Source organism: Halichoerus grypus, chromosome 5 (assembly GCF_964656455.1).
Source record: "Halichoerus grypus chromosome 5, mHalGry1.hap1.1, whole genome shotgun sequence".
Lineage (NCBI taxonomy): Eukaryota > Metazoa > Chordata > Mammalia > Carnivora > Phocidae > Halichoerus > Halichoerus grypus.
In genome coordinates this window covers 16,260,862-16,268,625 of record NC_135716.1, presented here as the reverse complement: position 1 = coordinate 16,268,625, position 7,764 = coordinate 16,260,862, and positions in this window count along the sequence as shown.

Genomic DNA, 7,764 nt, shown 5'->3' with positions numbered 1-7,764 from the left:
CTGAAGGAACAGTCTAGAGTTAAGGAGCAAGAGGCCGGAGGAGACATGAGGAAACCATGCTAGTATTTTGTGAAACAGAGTCAGCTGACCAACTGCATTAGGGTGACCTAGGTGTTAAATGCAGATCCCCCAGCCCCAAATGAATGAGACTCTCTGGGGTTGGGGGTAGAAAATACGCATTTTTAGCAAGCACTATTGATGTAACCAAAACTTTGAGAACCACTGATCTTATACCATGTTATAATCATGCAATAAATGCCATACATTATTATGTGCCTTCTCAGTAGGATTTCTCTGTCTCTAGTAGAAATTCATGGCCTAACAGGAGCAAAAAAAATTAGCAAACAAGCCATCCCAGGAATTGTATAGCCAAATAATAGAGGTGAAAACAAAGTAAAACGGTGTCCCAGAGCATGTGGGGTCAGTCTGCTTGGTGACACACAGGGACAATTGTCAAGAAGGTCTTCCCCAAGTGGAAGCTCCACCTGCACATTTTTAGACAAAGTGGGTGAAGTATAGAGGTTACTGGACAGATGTGGACAGGAGGCACAAGCAGAGCGAATAATGTGGCAAAGCAGAGATGTGAGAGGGGCTCTGGCACACGTGAGGATGCACAGTGATTCCTTCTGTGGCTGCAAGGCAGGGAGTGAGATTTCGAGGGATAGCGGAAACACGTCTTCTCAACTGTGCAAAACTACAGATATGCTTGCCTTCCGCAGAGAAGAAAAGCCATTTGAAGTTTCTGGCATTAAAAAGCATAAACAAATCTCTAGGCTCTACTCTGACTTGATGTTTTTTTTTCCTTTTCCTAATTTTAAAATACACTGGCATCCTACACCAAATCCCAAGCAGATGGTAAATATAGTCGGCGATACCGTAAGTTGCTTTGCTTGTCTTACTTAAACTCTCCGCTGTAGCTAGCTTGGCCTCATTGTGCGCCACATTTGGCTGTAAGCTCCTTAAGAGAAAAGGTATCTTGCTTTACCCTGTCTGGGATCCTCACTGCAACAGCCCTCCATCTTCACTGTCTTTTGGGGCTCTAAGTCCCTCTTCTAATTTAGCCCCAACTTACGGGATCACTCTCTTTGTTTGATCTCACGTCCACTCCAAACCTAAATTCTTTCATTTCCTTAGTCTGTAGAAAAGGGGGATCCTTTCTTTCCTGGGCCCCGAATTCACCCACACCCCTCTTTAGCTTCAGGTCCAAACATGTGTATTCGGTTTGCACACTACTCAACTCAGGTCACCAGGCATCTGGCATTAGGTGCTTTCCTCAGTCTGTAATCACATCTTGATTGTCCTCTCCATTGCTGGTCTTTCCTGGTTTGGAGAGTCACTGAATTTTAGGGCTGGAAAGAATTTTTGAGCCATTCGGGATAACTTTCCTTGATTCACTTTTTAAAAAATTAAAAAGTTTTTTTTTTTTTGATATTTCTTGAACACAAACATATGGTTCTCTCAATCTTTTTTTTTTTTTTTTTAAAGATTTTATTTATTTATTTGAGAGAGAGAGAGAGCGCAAGAGGGGGTAGGGTTAGAGGGAGAAGCAGACTCCCCGCCGAGCAGGGAGCCCGATGTGGGACTCGATCCCGGGACTCCGGGATCATGACCTGAGCCGAAGGCAGTCGCTTAACCAACTGAGCCACCCAGGCGCCCAGGTTCTCTCAATCTTGTGAGGTAGGGATTATTATGGCTGTTATTATGCCTTTTCTATTACAGATTAGAAAGCAAAAGCTCAGAGAGGCTAAGTAACTTGCTCAGAGTTACCTAATCGATAGTGCCAAGACTCAAGCTCGAATCTGTTGGCTCCAAACTGAATGCTCTTTCCACTCTTCTATACTCCCAGCTTTAGAATATCTGCCTTGTATGGACTTTGCAGCCCCATCCACTGGATCCATTTATCTATCCTCTCTCTCACCCTGGTGTCTCCAAAAGGCCCTCAGCTTTCACTCTTTACAGCTCTACTCTCTACCATCATTTATCTCCGATTTGACTCAATCTAGAAGTTTCCTCTTCTCCCAAAGTTATGCTCAACAATATTAGCATGAAAAATGCAACCATGATCTTGCTCTGGAAGGTCCTACATGCTGTCTTTATTAAAATAGTAAAAATTTTCAAGACGCCACACTCACATTTTATATTGTGTACCTATGCCCTCATCCCTAACAAAACTATTCTGAATCATCCATGAATTATTTTTGGAAGAGGAGAATTCTTTACTGCATGGACCTAGATGTCATTATTTTCTTCCCTTATTTGCGATTACATCAGGACAGCTTCTGGTCCAGTGGGTGGGTTGTGAAACTAAAATTAATTCCTCTGAGTAAAGGTGCTTTGTGAACTGCATCAGACTCCATACTCATCGGGCACCACTATGGTCATAATTCCAATTGGTCCCTGATGGTCCCAGGAGTGCTGAAAGTGGCCTGACCGCCCTGCACACCCAGAACTTCCCCTGGGTCTGAGAAGCTGGAGCTGCCATCTAGATTTCATTTCTACTTGTACTCTACCAATGGGCAGAGCAACAATATTAAGGCAGTGCATGTATACTTCTCCTTCTTCCAACCCCTCCTTCTTTCCTGACTTTTCCACCTTTCCCTTCTATCATCCAATCTTCCCTTTGGGCTCAAATACAAAACTTCCATCCTTCCAGATCCATCCCAACCTAGTATTCTTTCATCTTTCACTGGCAGTACCACTTCTGTGGCATCCAGATGCTACCAATTGCAATATCTATTCTTTTTTCTTCAGCTTTGGTGTAATTTTGAGAAATAAACTCTTGAGAGCAGAGAGAGATGGGCTATTTTTATTTGAAGCAAAATCCATCGCTGGAACTGCTATCTGAGGTAAAGAAAAAGACTTTTGGAAAACAAGGCATTCAACTATTCCCATAGCAACAAGGGAATCAGGCATTGCTGTGTGGCCCAATAGATGTTTATGGAAACGCCAACACCTACAAAAGGATTATAAAGCAACGAGCATAGGAATTAGAGGCCAAGGATCTGGATAACAGAGAACCACCTCTGTCATTCATTGTATATGACCTTGAAGTTCTCAGAATTCAAGTTCCTTGCCTATGAAATGGGGTAAGGAATACCTGTGTCTTCAAGGTTGTTGTCTTAGCCAAATGAGATAATCTGTATGAAATTTCTTTGTCAGTTAGAGAGCTCTAGATAAATTATGATCACTCCGTTGGGGCAGATAATGCTGAGGTTTAGAGGTGACAGCAACCAAAGATGGATGATCGAATAAGGAGCACACACACACCAGGCTTTCGGGACCATGTTCAGGGTGGGGGAAATTCAGAGACAAAAGCCATAGCAGGTGTGTGAACCTGCTTCCCACTGCATTTGAACAGCATTCAAATACCCAGCAGGGCCAAACTTCAGCACTGGAAGAGAAACCTCAGTCTTTAGGCTGTGGGGCTTTTAAGTTGCATGGCTGAGAGAATACAATGCCCCCACATGGTGTGATGAACAGCTAGAGTCCAAACCTGTGGTCCTAGCCACCGTGTGGCAGAACCTTGGCACTGTCCTTATGTCATTGCTTCAGCATTCATCAGTTGAAGAAATCAAGCTATCCCAGCTACACTGCCACTTCAGGGTTCTAGCATAAGTTGGTTTGCTTGTCTTAAACTTTCAGCTATAACTGGTTTCTTTGGAGTTTTTCAGAGGCCAGCCTGTGAGGAATCAGTCTGGGAAAAGTCAGCCCTTACTTTTCCGTAGATTAATAAAGAATACTCCCCCCCCCCTTTGAGTTCTAAAATTTTTGAGTTTAGGGGCGCCTGGGTGGCTCAGTCATTAAGCGTCTGCCTTCGGCTCAGGTCATGATCCCAGGTTCTGGGATCGAGCCCTGCATCAGACTTCCTGCTCCGTGGGAAGCCTGCTTCTCCCTCTCCTACCCCCCCTGCTGTGTTCCCTCTTTCGCTGTGTCTCTCTCTGTCAAATAAATAAATAAAATCTTTAAAAATAAAAAAAATTTAAAAAAATAAAATTTTTGAGTTTATATAGAACTTTTTGGGTTGAAGATAAAAATAGCAGGCTTACTGGGGATAAAGGGTAGGGTGGAAATACGGGTGAGGTGTACAGCAGCAACAATGAGCTTGCTAGTTCTTCACCCCAGAATTAGGCAGACCAGCTATCAAATCACAGGCATCTTTTATAAACCATGGGCCTTTCTGGGCAGGAGCAAAGTGGTCCATTTCTCTGAAGGGAAGCAGATCCCAAAGGAAACCCAGTAAGTACTGACAAATTCCCCCCAGTCAAACCATCATAAACAAAATATGGTAGATACACACAACCCAGGGGAGGGGAGGAGTCAAGCTAGTAATTGAGAAAGGCTAGAACTATTAAAATAGATAGCTCCTAAAGAAATACATGCCATGAGATGAAATATTTCCTCTTAACCGATTTTGAGGAATCCAGTGAACTGTAGTCCGTCCTATTTCACATGAGAAAGGAGGTGTGTCTGAAGTTTTCCATTAAAGGAAGTCCCATTCCCCCTCTCCATGGATATTTAGTATAACTTAAGATAACAGCTATCTGAATGACAAAGCCATTTTCCATGCAAAGTCTCATCCCATCTTAAAACAAGCCTGTGAGTAATAATAATAGTGTCTAGTACTCAATTTGCAGATGAGCTAAATGACCAGGATCAAACAACTAGTAAACAGAAGACCTTTAGATTTAAACATTATTTCAATGAAACTATAGGAGCTTCATAGGACCTCATCAGCTTTAAACAATATGCAAGAAAACTATTGGGAGGCTCTAAATCATTGTACTTTGGTGCAATTATTTTAGGGGTAGTAGTGCTGTAAATAACTTCAAAGCCATGTGTTTGATCTGGGTTATCTTTTGGTTGCTTAACTTCATCAAAGGTGTGTCTGATGGACTGAAATTTCAGTACTTAAAGTCATACAATAAAGGTCCAAAGAGAGAGAAAGTGGAATGTTTTCACTTTTGCATTATTCCTCAGCTCAAATATATTCAACAGATTCCTCTTAAATATATATATATATTTAACCACCAAATTGAAGACCAGAGAGAGTCCTGAAAACTGCTATCTTCACAACAATTTACTAAGCTCCTTCTATATGCCGAGCATTTCACCAGGCATTATAAATATATAATTTCAATCCTTACAGCCCTAAAGAGAGATAGTATTATCTCAGTTTTATAAATGGGGACAATCTGGGACTTCAGAGAGGCTAGTCGTCGTGTGTGAGCTCCCACATTTAGGAACTGATCGGGTTAGAACTGGTGGTTTCTGAGTGACAAATACTAATAGCACCGCTTCAGAATTAAAGTAAAGGACTTTTCAGCCGTGAAAGTAGATCTTCCTGTATGACCACTGCCAGGTCTATCAGCAGCAATCACTCACCTCGGAGGCTCAGAGGCTGAAGTCTTAAAAAGTACATTGCAAATGGGTGAGTAGTTTAAATCCATCCATGTCTTTTTAATGAGTTTACAACTCCCTTACCAAGCCTTCAGAAGTTCAAAATTGATACAGAATTAATAAAAAACACAGGTAGAAAGAGGGATAATCCATAATATGGTATCGTGATAAATTCCAAGGACCCTCAGTGTCGAAGCCTCACACAACAGATGTGGAACAGCGTGCTAATGCTATTCACAGAGAGCCATGGAATCATGAAAGATTTAACTCACTGATTTAAACTGAATTAATATCTTGCCCTTTAAGATTTCTATATTTTATTTATATTTTTCCTGAATTGGAAGGATGCAATATTTTTATTTAAAAGGTTACTGACATAAAGTCTTACTGCAGAGTAAAGATGAACCAATATGATGTGTCAAGCTGACTTACTTTGTCCCCCAATGCTGAATTATATATATAAAAAAAACTATAATAAAATATATTATAAGAACTTAACAGCATCATTGTGACCCATGTGTGTCACTCAGATTTACAGAATTCTAGAGCACCCAAAGGTTGTCCATCTCCCTGACAGCAGAAGGTCCTCAAAAGGAGCTGGATCTCATGATTCTTTTGACCCACTTCCCTCATAATCTGGTTCATTACTGGGCACCAAACACATAACGGTAGAAGTAAGTGTAGAAAGTATTTTTTTCTGAATTGCATTTTGAATTTCTAAATTTTGCAGAGACAAAGAGAAAAGCTGAATCTTAAATTAGTAAGTGAAACTATTTATTAGCCATCTGAGTAGGAAGAATACTGCAGGAAGATATAATTATAAAACCTGAATGTAGCTGGGATCCAGCTTAGAGTGTTCAGCCTGTTTATAAAATATGCCAAATATCAGATGGCATGCAAAGGGCAATGTGTTAATAGCAGAAAGACAAAACACTGGCTACGATTTCCAGGAAAGACTAAAGATTTTGGACTAAGCTTTTGGCAGAACTGCTCGACAACATACTTTTTCACTCGAAATCCAACTGCTTAGAGATAGAAAGGACTTGAAGGAAATGAGGAAAGTTTATTTTAAGCACCTTAAGCATTGTTCTTTTTGAATCTTTCACTTGCTACACAGAGAAAAATAAATACAAAAAGGATACCAACCACAGAATGTTTAGTTTGTAAATTTAAAGCCCCTAAGTTATCCACCCCTCTCTCCAATTGCCTATAACAAGGCAACCCTATAAAATTTGAAGAAAAAAAGGAGCCTAGAATATGGAATCAGAAGAGTTGTATTTAAATGAAGGTCTAGCTGCTTAAAGAGATTTGCAACTCATCTCACCTATAAAATTAGGGATTGTATTACCTTTCCTTCTTTGCCAAAAAAACCAATGCTATGATTATTAAGATATTCTGATGACTCATCAATGGTTGCTATTCGCTTTTGCCTGCTCTGGAGATCATGATTTTAAAGGCTTTGCAATATATCTTTTCTACCCTACTACTGCAATGATGCATTTTCAACTTAAGTTTTTTCCACTGACTTTTTATTTCTCTTAGAATCCAGGAAAAAGTCAACACTTACTACACAGTGTGCAAAGGTCTGTGATAGTTGCAAAGAAAAACACGACCATAAATAAAATCTGATCCTACCTTCAAGAAACTTATAACAGAAAGGATACAGGTACTAAAAACATGGTTGTGATAAAAAGGCATTATCTGAAAGACCAGATGATTACAATAATAGTCTCTAATGAATAATGCCTTCCTGTGTCCTTGCCCCTTTGCAGTATGACATGGCCATTTCTCACACTAAAAGGATAGAGTCAACAGAGTCAACTTCTTCATTCCTTGAATTTGAGCCGGTTTTGTAACTTGTCTTGACCAAGGGAGGGTGGCAGGAGTTGCATGGCATAAAATCTAGAGTATAGGCATTTGGAGACCTCATGGTTTCTACTTTTACTATCTTGGGACCCAACTGTCATATAAAGAAGATTTGGTTAGACTAAGAACTGATAAGAAACCATGTGGTGAGAGAGATCCTAGTCTTCCCTCTATGCCCAGACCATCTTAAACCCTCCAGCTTTTGCCAACTCACCAGCTGACTGCAGCCACACGACTGAACTTAGGCAAGACCAGCAGAGAAATTGCCTGGCCAGCACACAGAAATGTGAGAAATAGTAAATTATTGTTTTCAGCCTCTAAGTTTTAGAATAATGGATAACTGAGATGTCTGATAAGTACTATAACAGACATAAGAAGTGATTTGGGAACAAAGAAGAGTTAGAAATTATTTCCTGTTCAGAGGATGTGGGGTGACAGTTAAAGACAACTTTACAGCAATAATGTTTTTCCTTTTTCTTTTTTGGGGGGGGCTATTTTTTT